The 22,057-nt window shown below is 41.1% G+C and overlaps 1 protein-coding gene across 2 annotated transcripts in view; it reads left to right on the top strand.

Moving 5' to 3' along the window:
• cadm3 (cell adhesion molecule 3) overlaps positions 1-22,057 on the top strand; it is a 206,648-nt gene that overhangs the window by 5,302 nt on the left and 179,289 nt on the right. The gene's annotated exons all lie outside the window — the stretch shown is intronic.

Genomic DNA, 22,057 nt, shown 5'->3' with positions numbered 1-22,057 from the left:
TCCTTGCTATTGGTGGGTGATTTGTTCAGACCCAATCAGCACTAATTGTACCATGTAGCTTGGTTCAGTTTATTACGTTACTCATATAGTGCAAATAGACATGCGCCGGTATGAAATTATGACTGTATGATAACCTTAAGCCAAAATATCATGGTTTCACGGTTTCATGGTATTGCAATTACAGCTTTAAAATGTGTTACTTTGAGATAGCTGGGTTAAAAAAAACTTTTTTCCATTGAACATGATTTTTTTTCCCCATACATATTAGCAAATTGGAACATAAGTACAGTGATACCTCAGCTCACGAACATAATTGGTTCCCAGAAAGTGTGCGTGAGGCGAAAAGTTCGTCTTCCGAACATTTATTTCCCATAAGAAACCATTAAAATGAGAATAATCCGTTCCCAGGTCCCCATAAAACATAATTTTCTACTAAATAAGCCTTAAAACTACACAAAAATATACCTTATTTTATGTATAATAAGTGTGCTATTGTATTATAATTAAAGAAATAAACTGTACTGTATAATAAAGTTGTTTTATTTACCTTTGCGATGGTATGGGAGTGGGAGGAGTGGGAGGAGGAGGGAGGGAGTTACTGTTTGGAAGGAGAGTGTTACCGGCAAAGTGTGCAGTTAGCGTAGACTCCACTGCTGTGCCCACCACATGCTTTTGGTTGTTAATAAAAGCCATCCGACGCCTCTGGGTGTTTGTATGCACGCCGCCTCCTTTCTGGAGAGGAAATCGGGCGAACCGAAGACAACCGACGACAACGAGCCAACGTGACTCGCCGGTCCACTTCTCACGACGGTGGGAAGCTGAAAGCACCGCCAATTACCAGTCGAGGGCGAATTGGTAACACGAGTCACCTTCCATAAGGACTGTATGTAACTCTTTTTCGGTCCCATAATAGCAAAAGTACACTCAATATGGTCCAAAATGTCTATCAAACACAAACCACGTCCGCACTCAACGAAAGGGAGGGGACGAACTGGGACGCCGTGAGCGTGCGTCAGCTTCTCGTGGCGCTGTCCGACCGCGTGGCTTGGTTCGTCCGCCGAAAACTAGTTCGCCAGCAGAGACTATATGCTCGCGAATTTAATGTTCTTGAGGCGAAAAGTTCGTGAGCTTAAGCGTTCGTGAGCCGAGGTATCACTGTATAATGTTAAATTAAAAAAAACCAAAAAAAAAAAAACAAAATATTCTAAAAAAAACAACAACAAAAAATAACTGATGAGTGTAAACACACAGCACCAGCTTAACATTATTATGATCAGAAAAATGATTATTTTCCATAAAAAGCGCATGTGTATGACTTGTATCATGTTTACAACACACAGTTGCCAGAGAGAAAAAAACACTTGTTTTACCACTGCTAGACACACTAAACACGCAGGAGGTAACTCTCGCAGCTGCTTGGAAATGTTCATAATAGTGTTTACTAATCTTTAATTTTGTATAAATATGAAATCATATTGGAGGTATTGCCTCCTCAGCAGCCACCCTCCGCAAACATTTTTTACATGTCGGTTAGCCCTCTTCCTCTAAGCCGCTGCCGTTTGTAACTTTTCTGTTGCCAAAGTATTTCCATACCAGCGATTTTGTTTTCTTCGATGGGGGAAAACGTTCAGGAGTTTCACCTCCTCCAGCCATCGTGTAGCACAGCTGACTCACTGACACTGAGCAACAACTGGTGGGGAGGGTTGAGCCTTGCAGCTGCAAGTGAAGGATTAGTCCCTGAATTTATGGCACATAAAAAATCGCTAATACCTTTGGGACGGCATGATGGAAAACTTTTGAGGTTTTGAAACTGTAATGTTTCCATACCACGGTATACCTTCAGACCGATTATCGGCACATGCTTAAGTGCAAATTTAAATTCTGATCTGATTACTTTTTGACAATCTTGACTCTTCACATGTGACAGTAGTAAAATCTGGTGTGTCATGCTGTATGATCTGCCTTGTTTTGGCATTTCAAGTGGCTTGCATAATGTTGGATGGAGTGGTTTTCTTGGGCAGCATGGCTCAGTGGTAGAGTGGTCATCTCCTAACCAAAGGTTTTGAGTTCAATCCCCTGCCTGGTGACCATGTTCAAGCATCCTTGAGCAAGATACTGAATCATCAGCTGGCGAATGAAGTGACAGTGTCCAAGTGCTTTGAGTCCCATGAAGGTGGAAATGTGATATAAAAGTAAAAGCCCATTTGTACAGAGGGTGTGTCCAAATCCTATTCAGCAGTACTTCTTTATGCAGTAAATATTTAGGGCGGGGATATTTCTGTTATATTGGGTAATTTTTTGTTATTTTTCTTGAAGGGGTAATATTTTAGCTAGAAGGCTTTGTGATGGATGCATCTATTATTTTAGAGGTTAAAATCAAATCAGAGCATTGTTGGCACTTGACACGGATACATACAAGACATGGCTCACTGAACTGTAATGGGTTCGGTGGAAAAATAGCTTGCGCCCTTGGTCAAAAGTTTTGAGACACTTTCTCATTCTACTGAACGGTGAAATGTTTAGTACTGGGACTGGATGTGATTGGTTTAGTGTGGGTGAATAACTTTTGCAGTTCACTTTCTGTGCTGAAATATAAAAGTTAATTTTTTAACGTACAATTAAAACAAACAAAATTCATGCTGTTCGGTACATATTATGATGCACGATAATACATTTTTCAACCGATACCGATAACCGATAATTTCTTCCTCATTCCAACCGATAACCGATAGTGTCAAGCCGATAATTCTATTGAAAGATTTATGTAAAATTTTAAAGTATACACAAGAGAAAATATTACTGTGCAAAAATATAATTTATTGCTCCTTTTTTCAACGTGAAATGTGAACAAGTAGTACATTCCAACATCTAGATAAAGACAGATTGTCTGACATTGTGTAATGGTAAACTTTTGGCAACAATTACTTACAGAGTAAATCCCCAAGTTGCACAAAAATGCATTTAAAAGTAAGCCATTCCTAACATATAAAATTACTACACTGCAAAAACACACCTTGAAACTAGTTAAATTCCCTTGTTTTCAGTGTAAATCTATTGGAAATAAATGAAATTATCTGCCAGCACTTCAAGTATATTTCAATCAGATTTCTTGAAGAAAAATAGCTTGCTGAAAATAAGCTTAACAGCCTAATTTTAAGCAATAAATTATTATACTTAATCCTAAAAAAAGTCAGAAATGTACAAAAATGTTCAAGAATATGTATGGTTCAAAACATTATTTTAAAGCATTTTTTTTCTTGATTTAGGTGAAAAATTACTTTTTTTTTTTTTTTCTAGATGTATGGGCTCAACAAGAACAAATGGCAATATTTACTTCAAGTAAGTAGAAAAATGTGGAGCATTCATTTGTTCGTCTTTAACACTCAAAACAAGATGGGGAAAATTATTTGACTAGATTTAAGAAGAATGATCTGATTAAGACGTCATAAATTTACAGCGTACTGAATGCATTACTGACTGGCTGACTTCTTGTGAGTGGTTTGATGCATGTTACAATTATCATTTAACCACTGTGCTGAAGCATGCTTACTTGATATCACTTAACTCATGTAATCGGCATGTTTTTCACAAAGAATGGTGGTCGTATAAACTACATTATTTTTTTATCCGGGGCTTGGGCTCTCCGGTCACTTCGGTAAAAAAAACGTCTCTCGTCCGGCATTCCCTCCCGCCTGTGCCCTTCAGTCCATTCGGCCGCCGTAGTGCACGATGAGTTGAACTGGAGATGAGTGGCGGCGGCAGCTACGTTCGTATCGGTGTTATATCCGCCCAACCCCGGCCGTCTCGCTGCGGCGTATTCGGGGCATGGCTCTGCTCAGGATGGAGGCGCGCGCTTCGCGTCCCAAACGCCATGGGGGAATGCTCAAGAAACCGGGGTGTTCGGCGGAGGTCCAGCCGCCGGGCAATCGGGCTCGGGCCGCCTACCTGCCTCGCCAGCGGCCTGCCGGACCGGCCAGGGCGGCGGGCTCTGTCGGAAGACTGCTACTTGTCGACTATCTGTCTCCTTGCCGGTGTTTAGCCTTAGATGGAGTTTACCACTGGCTTTGGGCTGCATTCCTAAACAACCTGACTCCGGGAAGGGAAGTCCGCAGGGTCTCTCTATCGTCACAAGCCCAGTAGTTTAGCTTGTTTATGTATGTTTAGCTGTAGCATTTGCGCTAGCAGCGCCTCGTATTCGTTCCAAAAATCTTTGTGATGCAGTTTTAAATGGCTGCTGGGTTAGTGGTGTTGAATGAGGACTCTTTCCGCCTCGAGCAACTTCTGCAGTGCATGTTTTGCAGATGGCGAGAGCGACGTTTGTTTACGACACGGAAAACAACCAACGTTAGTGAGATCTGCCATAATATTGCCTCAACTCTGTTGTGTAACTCCGCCTCCTCTATGACGCCATACTCCTGAACCCCTCGCCCCTCAGGGGCTTCAGAGAGAAGAGGGGTTGAGGAGGCGGCAGTGGAGAAGTGGACAAAACGGCATCATTTGCGAACATTTGGAGGCTAAATCAAGTATATAATTATCGGATTGCATTATCGGTTGAATTTTTTAAATCTGGATTATCTGTGTGACGTCATAATTGCCATTATCGGCCGATAATTATCGATAACCGATATTATCGTGCATCTTTAGTACATATCAAAGAAGGCTCCTTTTTGGCATGCTTTTGTAGGCAAAGCAGTAGCAGAATCTTCATATGGTTTACTTGTGAGGCTGCAGGGAGGATATTGTGTCAACTCCTGTATTTTCTCTGGTTTGGGCGGGGGGGTGATGTCATTTTTTTTTTGTTCACAGCTCATGTCTCAGCATTTTATGCAAAAAAAACCCCCAAACAAACAAACTACTGGGCCGATTGTCGCCAAACCTGGCAGAGCGGTAGAGCATGCCAAGGAAGAAACCCGAGGGCGGCGGTCTCATTTGATAGTCAACAAGTGCTGGCGGAGGAGCTGTATGCGCTCTGTTGGGCCCAGAAAAAAACATGGAGTACACACAGTGGAGCTGTATCAAACATCCCACCGTGCTCCCGTATGATTGACACTTCATTGAGCAATGTGTTTATTATTGTGCTTGTTGCACACAGATTACAGTTTAGCCCCTTTCACATAGGAGTGTCAGGAAATGTGGAGCCATAACAGAAATGTTGACATTTATACACCTGTGCCTTTCAGACAGAGGTGAGAGCATCACAAGTTAAGTGCCAAATGCTTTACCTAACCTCTTACATCCCACCACCATCCCATCCATGGCGATACTTCCTGGGAAGTCTGAAAACTGGACACGGTAATGAGGAGTTTACGTTGTGCCATGAATGTCAGAGGTAGTATAACTGCCGATTTAAGCATTTTTGACGAGTCTGTTTATTGTGAAAAGTACCACTGCAAGGTTTTTCCTGGTTTGTTTTGTAGTTGTTCCTCTCTGTGAAAGATACTGGTTTCTAACCTTCCAAGGTAGTGTCAAATGTGTAAACACTTTTTAATGTCAAGTATAAAATTAATCAATTTGCTGTGGTGCGTGAAACGTATCGATTGCCCACATTCTGAGATAGTATCAGACTCAACTCAACAAAGACAATTCACAGTGCCTATTATATTTTGTCTTCGGTTGCCATCTTATGTTAGTTACCCATCAATTTGCCAGGCTTTTTCTTGTGTTGTTGTTCTGTGTAAAAGGTACTGAGCATTTTAGCTTCTTACAGTCTTAGGTAGTATAAGAGGCGTAACACTATTAAAGTCAGGAATTTTTAGAATTTGTCACGGGCTGCCGTTGTGTGAAAGATACGGATAAAAGCCTACTTTTTCCCGGCTTGTTGCTTGTTGCTGTTCTGTGTAAATGGAACCTTTTTCCCAGCTATTGAGGTGATATCAGAGGTGGGATGGCAGCTTCTGACACTTCTGATTGAGTTCAGAAAGAGTTGTTTCCGATCTGATCATGTGATTGGAAAGTGGGCTTGATCATTTTTACTTTTAATAACAAAAGTAAAAAAAAAAAAAAACAGATGTACAAGGACCTAAAAGAAAAACATGTCTGTTTTATAATACGCAACAAACTTTGAAATAGTTTAAGCGGAAGTAAACACCGCTGGTGGAAGAACGTTCTGCTGGGTGTCATTGGAAGCTAACAGTAAGATAGTATCATGCAAGAGTGATAATATCAGCACAATGGAAATGTGTTACATTTATTTTGATATGGCTTTTTTAAATCTCCTCAATACATTGCCGGGGTAAGAGATTGGAACTTGGTATCAGCAGATCCTCAAAATCAGATGACTTGAATTCAGACTGAGGTGCAAAAATACATGATCGAGACACCATAGTCATAATTATCAGCATTTTTTGTGGTTGACATGGAGAGCTTTTTCTTGGCTTGTTATTAAGTTGGTGTTTCAATCCTTTATAGGGACAGACAGCACTGGCTATAACTGACCGTGTGAAAGGCGATTGCTCAAGGCTTTTCAATATGCAAATCACAAATTTCCTGTACCTCTGATAATGGAGAAAATATTGTTTAAACAAAAAAGGCAGGCATTGCTGTGACGTCCAGTCCAGTTACACAACGCACATAAACACTGAGAGACTCACACACGGGTACATATGACAATGGGTGTGACTGATGACACAAGGAAAGGTGGGCAATCTGGGCTACTTGCATTTGATTGGCTAAAATAGTACCAGAATTTATAAAATGTCTGCTCAGACTAAAGGCGGCCACTTCTGGGAATACTGCCATTAATTTCCGTTTTCCTCCCTATTACATAAGTGTGTAACGGTACATGTATTTGTATCGAACTGTTTCGGTACGTGGTGCTCGGTTCGGAACGGAGGCGTACCGAACGAGTTTCTGACGTAATGTAACCCTTACTTTTCGAGGCTGTGAGTCGATCTGCTTACAGTTTCTTTGTGTACTGTAGATTATATTTACTCCATCTTCTCTACTATAATGAGGACCAACACGGTGTGACAGTATAACCCAGAAACGTCAACAGAAGCGCGACAACGTGGCCACCGCGACAACGCAGTGAAACGCGGGCGTTTAAAGTCAATCAGCCAATGCACACCAGTCGCAGTGCGGCCGCTATTAAACGCGTCCCAGAAGCGGCTCAACACGACGCACGTGAAAAGAACGGCAGAGTTTATTATTTGACGCGAGCCGTGACCCTCCTGCATCAATACTACTACCGGTAGCTAAGATTGGGCAGACCGGAAGTCACTCCTGTAAAAATACGGTGGATCCAGTCAATTTTCAAACTAATATGCAATCGTATCCCACTTTTTGAGTCCATCAGATCTCTTTCAATGGTAGATCGGGGCACTGTTGACTGTCTTTATTGAGTTACTGCTGTCTTCTCTGCTATAATAATAACCAACACGGCCCCCGTGTTCAATACAAAACCCTCCTACCACAACAAAACAAGTAGGAACTAATATTCACATAGGAACTAAAGTTATACAACATCAAATATACAATATAAATGAATACTACATCACATTTGTAAAATATAAACACATAATAAAATAAATAATAGCCCATTTAAATAAAATTAATTGAAATGAGCTAAAACACCTGTAATTAAATAATAAGAATAATACACAGATCCTGCTTACACAATTAAATTTATTAATTTTTGTGTGGCGCTTTAACTTGAGAAAAAAAAATCATTGAGGCATTTCATTTGTGAAAATACATGTTAAAATCTTTGTCATTGGGATTGCTTTTCTCTTTAGCACAGGACCTCTTTTTTCTTCTTTCTTTCAGAAAGAAAGCAGACCAAAATGCGGGGTCTAAAAGGCAAATTGTTGTTGGATTATCTTTAAATACCTGCTACTTTTTGAGCAGAATTCTAGCTTTGTATAGGCTAATGTTCCTATTGTTGAAAGCACAAAGGTGTGTAATAAACAACTAGCACATTTACATTGTTTTCCTACTGTACCGAAAACTGAACCGAACCGTAACCTCAAAACCGAGGGACGTACCAAACCGAGATTTTTGTGTACCGTTACACCCCTTCTATTACACATCAGCAAAATGACATTCTGTGTTTTTTCAATTTATTAAACAAAATTATTTCCTCTGAGATGCAATTATATAGTTGTTCCCTGTTGCTTTAACGTCCAACACCCACTTCTCCAGCCTTCTTGTTTTGAAAGCAATTCTCCCTGCAGATCCGTCACTGTAAAATTTGAGGATATGCTTGATTAAAATGACAAACATCGTGCTCATGTGCCACAGTCTCATCATGACTGCAGCAATTCAGTTTCTTGCTGTGTGTGCGGGTGTGTGTGTCTAGTAATAATAAAATATTGTTTGCACTCTAAACACAGTGCAGCAACAGGCGTGCTTTACAGTAGCAAGCACGTTGTGACTTTGGAAGGATATCCACCCTGTGGCGAGCTTCAAAGGAGCCGGAATGTTCTGTCTAGTTACATAATATGACTCCTGCTTGGTAATCGCTCCGGTTCCGTTGCCGACTTCAGTGGGCGAGCTCAACTTCAGAGCGACTCAGGTGGAACACGGCTCCTCACGCTTCAGTATTTTAATTGCGAGTGGATATTTCGCATTTGCATTTTCACGACATCTCCCTGGGTGCGCACCCACACGCACACCCACACTTTTACTGTACTCCACCGCAACAGCTGCTTCTGCTAGTTCATGAATGATGAATTATGCATGTGGTAGTAATGTAGAAACAGTGAGCAAAGGTGGCCGTGCACTCCTCCTTACTTTGTTGTTAACGATCTTGGCTGGCATTCAGATGGACATCACCTTTGATAAAAGGGTGCCCGCCGGGAGTTGAGGACCGTGCATGGGTGACCTGCTCAGCTTGGGCTTCAGAGCCATTTTTGCTTGACATTGTCTGTCAAGGTGAGTCATTATGCACCACTGGGAGTTTGACGGTGTTTGGATGAGAACTTCAATAATTGGAGGTTAGGAGGGGGAAGGGAACTAGTTTGTCATCAATAAACCTGAACCCTAATCCTAACCTATCATCCTTATTCCTAACCCTTTTGTATCGAAAGCTCGGTCAGTACCTCTTCATCTGGTTGCCCTTGCCGGTATTTCACATTTGCCCTGGCATCTCTCCACTTGTATTTGTCTTCGTTTGTATTTAAGATCCTTTTTGTCGGTAAATGTGCCATCTCACCGGAGACAGATGCTAATATTACTTACACTAGATCAAATGTGATGACGCGTCTGCTGGGAAATGAGAACATCCGCCCCCATTCACACCGCAGTAAGACATTAATCAGAGTTAAACTTGCTTCTTTCTTCATCACCTTAAGTACAGGAATTTGTCGGAGCGGCGCAATAAATAGCCACAATGAATCGCCTGCCCTGGTCCCGCTCGCCAGTGAGTTGGCAAGCAAGCCACTCAGTTTCTCTGGGGAGCGTCGTGCGAGAGGCACCTAGGACACATGCCAACAATTCAACAGACAGGAGAATGAAAGGCATGGCAGTAGAGCCCCCCTATCCCCTCAAACCGCCATACCCTCCTACCCATCATCACCACCACTCGCCTAGGGGGCGTGAAAGTGAGGTCAGGGAATGGTTAGATCCAGAAAATGACCTATTTCATTCCAGCAACATTGCAATGAGGCAGACCCCTTGGAGGAATGTTACTCATCCGCCAATTGGAGCAGCAGAGACAATGGTAGTTACCTCCGCCAAGGAAATTTTCAGTTTTTTAACTTTAACCTAAATGTTTCATGCATTTAAAGGGTATCTGTTTGTTAGTGATTATTGTGATAACAAAATTTATCCAACAGGCGTTGAACAGATAATTATACGAGTTGCCTATAGACCCTACCCACGTGACGTCACAACTCCGCTCTCCTGACTGGTGCCGCCCACTTGTCCGTCAACACATCGTGTTGACCTGTTACGGCTACGTACATTCCTCCTATTTACGGCGTGTTTTTCTGCTCGTTAACATTAATAATCAAAATGGTGAAGGCGTGTGTGGCGGTCGGTTGCAATAACAGAGAAGATAGACGGAGAGACTTGAAGTTCTACCGGATTCCGAGAGACACGGAGAGGAGAGAGCGAGATGGGCTGCTGCAATTCGACGACAAAACTGGGCTCCAAACGATTACCACAGATTATGTAGTAGTCATTTTATATCTGGTAAGATGCATTTAATATATATTTAGAGGGTTTTGGGCTGACAACCACAATTAAGATCATTGCTAGGCTAATCGCCGACAACATACACGTATGTATGTAGTGAGAGTGCTATCGCTAATCCATATAAACATTAAAAGCCCTAGCTCCATTGACAAATGACATGAAATACGTTAGACTTGACAGTGGATGTTAGCAAGAACAAAAGATTTTGAATTGAAAATTTCGTAACTCACCTTCCGAGCACAAGATTCCTGCCGAATTTTCGTGTACGAGGACCTGTTTCACCCAACCAGCAACGTAGCATTTATAAGCCTCCAAGCTCTTAAAGTTTTTCAAACTTTTGTGAGAATAGGCTGATTTTGTGTGGACAAGATAGTTGTACAGTTCAGGGTCAGGCAGAGACGGCGAAGGCAGCCGGTCAAAAATCATCGATTTAGGCATCAAATACGGATCTGGCGACTGTATAGAACGAAGCTTTTCCACATAACACCTTTTATGCAACACATCCAGTGAGTTTACAGCATCAGAAAGCACCGGGTCTTCCATGAAATGCATTTTAAATTCCTCGATCAATTGAAACCAATGCTAATACAGAGACAAAATGACGGACAAGTGGGCGGAACCATACAGCGAGCACGTGGTTTTGTGACGTCGGTGGGTAGGGTATATACTATCCAATCGGCCAGTTTAAAAAGGACTTCAGCATTACCCGGCGCCCGGGAAAAATAATCTGCCTGTTTTTGGTGTAAAATATTCAGCCAACTTTGCAACAGTCTTTACACGTGTTTGGGTCCGAGAATACTAACAATGTGTTGTTTGTGAATGAATGTAGTGGTTAACATCTGTGTACACAGGGTTGGCATAGTCTGAAATTGAACGATTCCGGCTCTGACTCCGGCTCCGATTCCACGTTTCCATTCCGGTTCCCAACGATTCTCAATTCCAATTTTCTTAAATCAAAAAAACCAAACAAAAAAGCTAGGGCTGTCAAAATTATCGCGTTAACAGGCGTTAATTAATTTTTAAAATTAATCACGTTAAAATATTTGACGCAATTAACGCATGCACTGAATGACCCGCTCACGCATTGCCTCAAACAGATTACAATGGCGCCGTTTATGGACATTAAGAGTGAAGAGAAGGCCACTGGCCGCTTGGGGGCAGCGCCGTTCCATACTAATATTATTCCTTCTAAAAGTGGGAGAATTAGTAGTTGTGAGACGTTTATGCTGTTGGATTGGACATATTTCTGTAAGTTTTCTTTGTTTTAGTGGCAAGTATGTGTCTCTTGTTGTATTTTGGGTAAGATATGTTCAGAGATATATATATGTTACAAAGGCGAGTGGACACAGGCGTTCTCTGGACCGCGCCGTTTATTGGCATAAGCTTCGGAACTCCTTCACAACAAACATAAGTATCATTTAGTGAAAGCACAACAAAAATAATATTTCTATCTCTCTCTCTCAAAAAAAAAATGTTCACACAAAAGAAAAGCACTTCAGTCTGTAGTAATGAGGCCCTATTCTCACACAGTTAAACAACAATGCAAAGTGAACTGGCATTCCCAATCAAAATCGCTTTGCAAAATACACATAAAACTTACTCAGACTTTGGTCACTCTATTCTTATTCTTATTATTGTTATTTTTATTCTTATTATATTAACTCTACTTTTGATTGAAAATTTTACCAATTTTATTACAACGAAAACATGAAGAGGGGTTTTAATATAAAATTACTATAACTTGTAACGATAACATTTATCTTTTAAGAACTACAACTCTTTCTATCCGTGGATCACTTCAACAGAAAGAATGTTAATAATGCCATTTGTGGATTTATTGTTATAATAAATAAATACAGTACGTGTGTACAGTATGTTGTATGTATATACTGTATCAGTCTTGTGTCTTATCTTTCCATTCCAACAATAATTTACAGGAAAATATGGCATATTTTACAGATGGTTTGAATTGCGATTAATTACAATTAATTAATTTATAAGCTGTGATTAACTCGATTAAAACTTTTAATTGTTTGACAGCCCTAAAAAAACCAAAACAAAACAGTGGCAGAGTCCAAAAAAACGCATAGTTTATATTAATGTCTTAACTTCGCGATGATTTTTTTTTTTTTTTTTTTTTTAATTAGATGAACTTCTCACAGGGCTATTTTTAACTTCTATGTTAATATCAGTCTTTGAACCTGAATGTGATGAAGTTTCTTTCCACATGAATGCACTTTCACAAAGATGTTTGTTTCAAAAGCTCACGGAGAAAACATTTACGCATATTCTTTTGGCATACATGTACCTTAGCTGGGAGCTACGACGAAGCATTGGTATGAATTCTTTTATTGATTATAATTTGATGTAGATGAGGCAAAATAATGAGTCCTTATTTGTAAAACTGATTCTGTTGTGTTTACAGACACTTGCAATGTTGTGACAATACCAGTTAGGCCAGTGAGTGGCGCTTTACAAGTGTGTACGTATAATGCGTAGAAGAAGAGATGAGCGAGTCCAGCTTGGATGCTATGTGATGGCTGCATGTGCTCACTGCTACAAGTTCATTAAAAAAAGTAACTGAATGCTTCATATGGCTGCTTCTTTCTAAACAAGCAACACAACAGAGTATAAAAAAGATGCTGTCAATACTGTTGATTTTAACGCAGGCGGCAACGCACTATGTAAAGTATATAGCTACATTAGCCCGACGTAATAATACGACTTATTCTCGTACTATTCTGTCCTTCCGTCCGTCCGTCCATCCATCCATCTACCACTTAATCCTGGGTCAGGTTGTGGGGGCAGCAGAAGACAGAGCTAATTTATTGTTTTACTTACCTGGTTCTGACGGGTTAGAGGACGAGGACCGGTGCAGCGTGTCAAATATGCGGCACTCAGCTATGAACTCTGCACTTATATTCAATGAAGCCGGAGGTGTTTAATCATATTGGTCGTGCAGCCACCTGTGGATTATATAGTTGTGTTGCAAATGTTGCACTGATTGCACTGAGCTGACTGGTCTTTTCTTTTTTTGTAAATTTGAGCCAAACTTTTGAGTGCCGCCGCACCGTGTCCATGGTTATAATCAAGGTACAATGCACAATCACACTCTTTATGTGGCTTCTTTGTGGTTTTCGGCAGCAATTTTTTTCCCGCTCGACTGTCAGGTCATCGAAACATGGAATCAAAATTTTAAAAATTTGAACAGTTCCGGGAGCATCGGAGTGTAGAACCGGATCCCATTGATGCTCGATGTTCAGCCCTAGTGTACACACGGTTCAGAAGCCAAAATCTAGATCTTATAAAGATTACACGAATATTTCAAACTTTATGTTGCTTTTAGTTGGACCCAAGAAATCAATTCCTTGTCAGGTTTATGGTTGAAATTTCAACTCGTTTCCAATGCACCGGTTTAGATATTCTTTATGCAAGATTAGGTAAGTGTTCTGGTAATGATTTAGGGTTTTAGTCTAAATTTCAAATTGCTCCCCTTCCCTATCCTTAATTGTGGATTAGGGTCTGGATGCTGGTGATGAATTTAGAATTCAATAGTTATAACTTGGGTAAAGGTTAAGGAAAAAAGTGGCTGCCCTTTTAGAGTTGGATAAAGGTTTGGGGGTAGATTCAGGTTCAGGGTTTAGGATTGGAACTTGGACCTCTCAGCAGTGTTAAAACTGTGCAAGGAAATACTAATACCAGCGTGTAGTGGGGAATGTTCCTTTTTTACACTTCTAAATCAGTAGAATCTCATTAGTCGAAACATAATTTGTTGCACTTTGGTGGGATCTTAATAGCTTAAAGGAGGTAAAGTCTCATCCTGATACAGAATCCCTTTTGGATCCAAGGGAGGAAAATGTCAATACGGAGCCGCTCACTCGTTAATTTCGCAGGTGACAAATAGGCGAGGTTGTTGTTCTCTGGTTGTTAGCGATTGTGCTGCTGAATCAGTCTTTAGTTAGTCACACCACCGCAGAGCAGTGAGGAAGAGGAGGATGAAGAAGATGAGGGCGTGGTGACTAGTGAGAGAAGAACGGCGTCATAATGGAGTCTCCACGCTAAAAGGGTCCTGAGGCACAAAGATCTACTTAGCATAAATTATTCAATCTTATGTATTACTGAGAGAGAACGCTGATCTTGGCAAATCAATGGATGAACACATGAGACATCAGAGGACACTACTCACCAACCACCCATCCGTTATCCATCTGCCTATGCGTCTAGCTCGTCCACCCATCATCCCTCCATCCATTTACCCACTTATTTATCAGTCTCTCTGAAATCTCACCCATCCAACCACTGGCAGCTATCAATCCATCCATCCATCTGTATCCAACATTCATCCATCCGGCTTTCTATCTGGAAATTCAATCCATCTGTTTGCCCATCTGCCATTTGTTCATTCATCTACCCATCCATCCCTTTATCCAGCTGGCATCTGTATATGGATCCTCCGTCCATCCACACATCCGTCCTGCGTTTATCCAGCAACTGACACTGTAATTAAGAAACATACTAAATTTTTTTTAGGTCGTTAGTTAATTATATGATTACATTCATTTTAGTTACAACTGCAATTACAATACAAAATATAAATGTGTGAACACTCATGTGAAGGAACACCCTACTGATTTATGCAAAATATCCCTCAGAAAATTGAACAATTTAATTTTGCATATAAGCACTCTTGTTTTGGTGTTATGACGCCACCGTCGGCATGGATGTGCACGTCCTACAGGAAACTTAATATTGAACCTCTATCCGAGAGTAACTTCTAACAGTAGCCGTGGATGTTATTCCTTTGTGTGTTTGTGAAGCTGTAGAAACGGACTTGGAAGTGAACCTACCTCATCTAGACTGCAGTGAAAAAAAAACAATGTGGGGGTTTTTAATCAATCAGCCGCCGCGCCTTTATTAATGGCCACCAAGAACAGGAGGAATAATTGCTTTTCTGCCAGATGCCAATGCGCTTAGAACTAGTGGGAGGTCTTTAAATCCAAGGCAAAATTCAGCAAATAGCCTAAGCCCGAGTTGGTGTATCCAAACGCAATACTATCTCAGGCTGTCTTCTAAATGTCACTGTGGTTTTGGCGTATGATTCCCCCACGGGGCCCGCGAGGCACACCTCAGCTTGTTAATGAGTCAGCGCTTATCAGTCGGCCTTGTTAACAGGCGCGGGCCTGGCTTCCAAGCTTCCAAGCCGCCTACTTTAGCTTTTGTGTGCTGCAGCTAATGCTCTGCCATTAGCCCCAGTGCTGCTTTCTTGGCAGGCGTGGGGAGGATTCGTGGTAAACAAACAGGAATTGGGCATCTGGCCACTAAGACAGAGGCTTTCCTGTAACTGGTTGCTGCTAGCTTGGGATGAACGCCTTGTTGGTAAAGCACACAAACGACCTTTAATATTCATTATGGGCCTTGAACTGAAAAGTAAGCAGGACCAACCTGACTTCTTGCATTCATCCATTTTTCAGTCAGTCCCTTCTCTCCTCCCGTCCATCCATCCATTTTCCATAAAACTGTCGATAACTGCATATATCTGCTCATCCATCAACCCATTTATCAGTCAACATCAATCTAGCTGTCCATCTGCCTTTCCGTTCGCTATCCAGGTGGCTGGGTATGCCTGCGGACCCATCTCACCCTTGCTACAGCACCTCAGTAATTGGGTCAGCATCGCAGAATCAGGGCACAGCCGGCCGATGGCGTGCCTAATCCGCGTGGCCTTCCAAGAGCCACTTTTCCCCTGGCACAGTTGCACATCCAGCTGTGGAATTGGTGGTGCAATTAGTGCCTCCCCTCTGAGGAAGCTCGGGAGCTGACACATCAGCGAGTGCACAAACGCCGTAATAAGCGCTGATGTGGAATAGATGGGACTCGTGGAATTTGGTATGCTGTCAGGAAGAAGAAGAACTATAGTTGGATTCCACTCGGTCCATTGCGACCCGATGGGGCTAATTATTATGACTCCCTTTGAGCCCCTTTGATACTGCTGTCCATTTCCCAGCTCGATCTCTTGTGCGTAGGCTATCAAGTTATAACGCAGGGCTGAAGTAGACTTGTGAATTTACCATCTTTTGATGTAATATCAGAGGTCTTTGGGAAATTGTTATAGTCAAGCATCACAGCCTGGCCCTTTGTGTTGAATGCAATTAGCCAATTTCATACCGGCTCCAACTAAATTGACTCATCAGGGCCATAACTGTAGGGATTTATTCACCTTTCCATTTCAAATAGAATTCGCCAAAGTCACCATTCACACAGCACAAATTTGTGGCGATTTAAGGGAAAAAAATTGCTTTCAACAAAATGGGATGTGGCCTTTGAATCTCCGGTATCAAACAAAACTGCCTCTAAAGCCTGAGTTATACTCCCGCGTTGCGGTGACGGTGCAGCGACTACGGCATCATTCGACATTCGATATTTCTGCGGGGAGGGAACACGTTGCTCTGTAATTCACCGCCAAGCCACTAGAGGGGTGTGGCGTTATGTTTGTACGGTTTTGGGGCATGCTTGTTGACTTCTGCTAGTCTAGTTTAACGGAGAAAAAATGCAAGATGGAACTCTTGAAAGTAAATATTCTGCTCATCAACGCTGAATAAATATTTAACATACAAATGTTGAGGGGCAGGCGACGCAGAAGACTGTTTCGAGGCGGTCTGGCCGACTTTTGATGCCGCACAGGGAGTTTTAGACTCTGGTGGAGAGAGCTAGCTTTGGCGGCCAGCTTCAAACCTGCGTCGAGCACTGCATTCAAGGTCTGCAAAGCCCTCCAGCCCGATTTGTTTGCCATGTCCTACAACCAGTCAGTGGGAAGCCATAGCAGATTTCTGGCATCTATGGAACTTCCCAAACTGCGTTGGGAGCCTTGATTTTAACATTATCATAAAAAGCACCGAGGCACTCTCAATCAGTGATGATGTATCGTGTATGAACTATTTGTTATTGAAAATTAAAGATCAAAACAACTCTTTTGCCACCAGATCTGTGCTTTATTCTTCATATACTTGAAGTGTGACACGTAAATACAGTGGGGAGAACAAGTATTCGATACGCTGCCAATGGGAAAACCCATTGGCAGTGTATCAAATACTTGTTCTCCCCACTGTAAGTCACAGACTCACAGCAAACATATGTACACAATAAATGATGAAGTGCACCAACCAAAAATACGACATAAAGTGATAAAAAGTTGGCAGTTTTTGGCCGACTGGGTCACCGCTTCGTGTGGCCACTCGATTCCGAACACACACATCTCTGTGGTTCTTCCATTTTTTTTTTTTTTTTTTTCAATCGCCGACCTTGCTATTTGGCAATCACAATAATGTCTTGATGAGACTTGCTCTTCGATGATTCTCCCGTCGGCTTGGTCCATTTTTGCGTGTAGAAAATAATGTTTGATTCTATTCTACAATGGCAGTGATTTCGCGCTGAACCGGAAACAACAGTCTGAGTGGACCAATCACAGTCCGTTTCTGCCACGTCATACGCGTCTACGCGACGCGAAGGTTAGAAAATTCGAGAGGAGCGCGTCAGGCTACGGCGCAGGGTCGTAACTCGGGTCTTCCTTGACGGCGCAGGTCTGACGTGGAAGTATAACTCAGCCTTAATACTACGAGGTTGATGTGAAATTTGCTGGAAGAGAAAACTTGCAGTTTTTGCGCACAATTTGTTGTATGTAAGGTACAAGTGTTTTGATGAGGAACTGAAGTTGACCTGCAAATAGACTGTCCTCTTTAGTACTCTGAGGGCCTTGTGTGTAAGGTGGATACAAGAAGTTTAGTTCTTTTTGTTGTTTTTAAAAAAAAAAAAAAAAAAAAAAAAAAAAAAAGCAATTACCCACTTTCCTGCTGGCTTCTCGGTAAATCGAGGCATACCGGGACTTATTAGCCTGTGATCCTGCCAAGTCAATTCTTGTTCTCTTGCCAGATAATTATACCTAAATATAATCTTCTGAATTGTGAATCTTTTTGCTGTAGTTTTTTTTTAGCCAGGTTATTTCAGTGTAATTTATCAACTAAATTGTTTGACAATTCATGAGCATCAACGATTTGCTATTTGTAGATTGTTAGCGTGCAAATTAGCAGCTGCGAGGAGTTTGTCTGACATAAATGATTCTTGCGCCTCCTACTGTTCGAAGTGGTACAGAAGATGACATTCATCGTCTCGCTTTCATGAATTACGTCAGTTTAATAGTTACTTTTAACACGAACAGAGCTTTGGGGGATTTCAGCAAAGTGGCTGCGCACTCAACGGGCCTCTTAAGAAACGCATCAGTCTGCAAGCATCTCTCATCTCTCACGAATCTGTCTGCTAACAACGCTCAAGGTCAGGGAAATTCTGCCATCTGCCTTCCACACATCCGGCCTCTCACATCTGCCTGTCTGTTACCCATCCGTCTATACATCAGTGCCCGTCTGTTCATCCATCCATTGCTTCCGTGTACCTGTTCTTCAGTCTGTCTATCCGTCTGTCTGCCATTCACCATCCATTCAAGCAACTACTCATCTACTCCCTCTGCCCTTTTAACCATTCTTCCAGCCTCTTGTCTGTCATTATGTCCGTCTGCAGTCTCTTCCATCCCTCCATCCATCTGCCCACTGGTTCATCAGACTGTCCTTCTGGTCATCTGTTTCTTTGTCCGTCCATCCATCCATACAGCCATCTACTCATCTATCAATCTGTCTGTCCATCTAACCATCTATATACAGTATATAACCATTAATTCTAGAGCCGTGCAAAATTTCCGATTCTTGGATTATTCGCGATTCGGCCGTGGAAGATTCGAGAACGATTCACAAATATCCAAATTCCGATTATTGAATTATACCAGATAAAGCGGAAGTAAAACACAGTCAGCGCGGTCTTTAGGACGCAATGAGGAACGGACCGAGAGTAAATATCTTGTTCAACTCATGCGGCTAGATAAAAAAACAATCATACCTGACCGACAGGCGCTACAAACAACGCCCAGTTGCTAGTTGCTACAAACATACGGCTACAGTAGATATCATATATATGTAGAACTAGATGCAAAATGACAGATGACGTCGGTGTTAAAACATGTATTATTGAACAGAGATGCGAAATGACAGACTTTCCGGCGTAAGTAAACAGCCGCCATCTTAAAGCAGTAGACCTCTCTAGAAGGCTCTGTTGTAGCGTACCTAATTAACTTTTTATCTAGAATACTCCTAAATCGGCAGAATCTTGTCTTGAATCTATCTTTAATTGATGAAATAGTTTTAAATCTTTGACAAAAGTAGACAGAAGGGAAATTATGGAATAACGGGAGTAATTTTAACAACTGTAACAGTTGATTCACAACATTAAATTAATTAAATGTTGTTTAAATCTGCTGATACAGAATGGGGACTGGAGTTTTTTATTTACTGTTATTTTTGCATATTTGTTTACTGTTATATGTTAACTTGATACTGAAATAGTAGTTTGGTTTAGCCTGGGAGGATTTTTGAACAATTTTGGAACTAATGTACAAAACATTAAAAAAAAAAAAAAAAAAAAAGGAGGGGGTGCATCAATAATCGTTTTATAATCGAATCGGAGCCTCTGAATCGTAATCGTAATCGAATCGTTAGGTGCCCAAAGATTCCCAGCTCTAATTAATTCCTCTATTACTCCGTTTAACTGTCCACACTGATTTGTCCATCTACCCAGCAACACACTGTCCACTCTTTCATTAGTTTTGCCATCCATTTTTCTACCTATTCATTCTTCCATTAGTCTATTTTTCAGTTTAACTGCACATATATACTACATAGGTTAGGGGTGCACGATATCCATTTTTTGAAGCCGATAACCGTTAATAAATATATAATTTTAAAATGTATATTCACCTGAGTTTTTGAAAACCTGGAGGTTAAAAAAAAAAAAAAAAACTAGTAGTGGATTTAACATAGATTTGCCTTTGACCTAACCAGATTTTTCATGATGACATGAACATTATTATGGCGAACAAAACAAAGACAAGAACAGTCTCGACTTAAAATAAAGTGACAATATTTATTTTTACAAATAAATATAATTTGAGTCAATTGCAATCAATTAGTCAATGTCAGTGAAGATGTGTTCCCTGACCAATGAGCACTGAACTAAAACATAAACCCAACAGGTATTGTGCTATGTCATCAGATAAAAATATTTGGTGCTACAGGAGACTGTTGTGGTCTTGGTCCTTGAAACAACTTTCTTAATCTGGGAGACGGGTTAGGACAGCAAACCTATCAACAACCAAAAGGCCTCTCAATAATTTACTAACTTATAACCAGTGTTGGGAATAACGCCGTAATAAATAACGCCGTTACATAACGGCGTTATTTTTTCAGTAACGGGGTAATCTAACTAATTATTTTTTCCGCCGTTACCATTACTGACTGTCAAAAGCGGTGCATTACTTACTCTGAATAAATTGAAGAAACTACCAGCCGTAGCAAGTCTACTCTGCTCTGTTTATTTGTCATCTAAGACTGTGGGTGCGTTCAGGTTCATGGCAATGAAAATAGTAAACACACATAGCCTACCTTTGCAAGAATGATGGAGTTGCCGGTTGATACGGTCATAATGTGCAGGTCCTGCACCCATTCGCAGCAAAACTGTTCGTAGCTTTGTAGCGATTTGTAATTTTGGAATCGCTGATGAGTTTAGTAACATACACCAAACAATAAATACAGCAGAATTTCCATTTTGCGTAATTGTGGAAGCCCGTCGACATCTTTACTCCATTTGTCTTCGGCTTGCTCGTAAGGTCAACATTGTTCAGATCCTTAAGTTTGATCACATATCTGTTCTTCGCCTTAGTAACGAGTTTGTCTCTTTATCGAACTGGCAAGTTAAATGTCAGTGAGCCAGACCTGCTTCCAATATGGCTGCGTTGTTGTCAAATCTCACGTGATCCCCCATTCTGTGACGTAAACACTCGAGCCTAATAGCTGTAACAGTCACCTCCTTAAGTTGTGTTCCTCCCAACATCCACCACGCGGTGACGCTGCTTTATTTATGTTGAATATGTTCTTCTTTTGTTGCTGCTTACTTTTATGTTGGAGTTCGTCTGGGAACGCGTGTGTGCTTACTGCTGAGCTCCCGGGTGACGAGTGGTCAAAGTGGATTGATTTATTTTTGTTAATAAATGTGCATAAGTGGCAGCTTGTCCCCTTTTTGTTACTTTTATGCACGCATCCTACCTACCACGCGTTACATAGCGCACCTACTTCTTATGACTTAAGGCTGTTTGTCCCTGCTCATTCATTCAAAGCTTTTGTCGACATCTGTGGTAAGCAATTCAAATCATGCAATAAATATTGCAGCAGTAGGATAAATCTGTTGCTGGTGAGGTGCAATAAATATTACAAGGTTCTATAACACAACTGTCTGTTCTTCTCTATTCAACTGACTCAAATACGGCTCAGACAATTTCAAATTCTTTGACATACCACAACTTCTTTTTAAAGTAACGGAAATAGTTACTTTCCCTGGTAACTAGTTACTTTTACTATAGAGTAATTCAGTTACTAACTCAGTTACTTTGTGGAAGAAGTAGTGAGTAACTATAACTAATTACTTTTTTAAAGTAACGTGCCCAACACTGATTATAACTAACACTGTAAAATACAAACTTTATATAGTAAGGCTCATCGATCATTCCTCATTACCAAAAATATTGTAGAACAAAAAGGATTAATGGCTTGCATTATAATAATCCATATAAATGGCAGTGAGTGAACCCATTTTCAATAAAGCATGAGGTTTCTTCTCTGCACAGCACGAAATTCTTGTCCAGCCACTGCGCCATCATACCAAGCATGCTAATAGGACTAACTTTACACGTCCATACAGTATGTCCGTGGTGAAACTTACGTGCCGTGCATGGTTGTCGATCGAAGTATGGAAGCGTGTGGCAATCTCATCA

This window comes from Corythoichthys intestinalis, chromosome 14, assembly GCF_030265065.1.
Source record: "Corythoichthys intestinalis isolate RoL2023-P3 chromosome 14, ASM3026506v1, whole genome shotgun sequence".
NCBI lineage: Eukaryota > Metazoa > Chordata > Actinopteri > Syngnathiformes > Syngnathidae > Corythoichthys > Corythoichthys intestinalis.
This window is presented reverse-complemented; position numbering and strand designations above follow the sequence as displayed.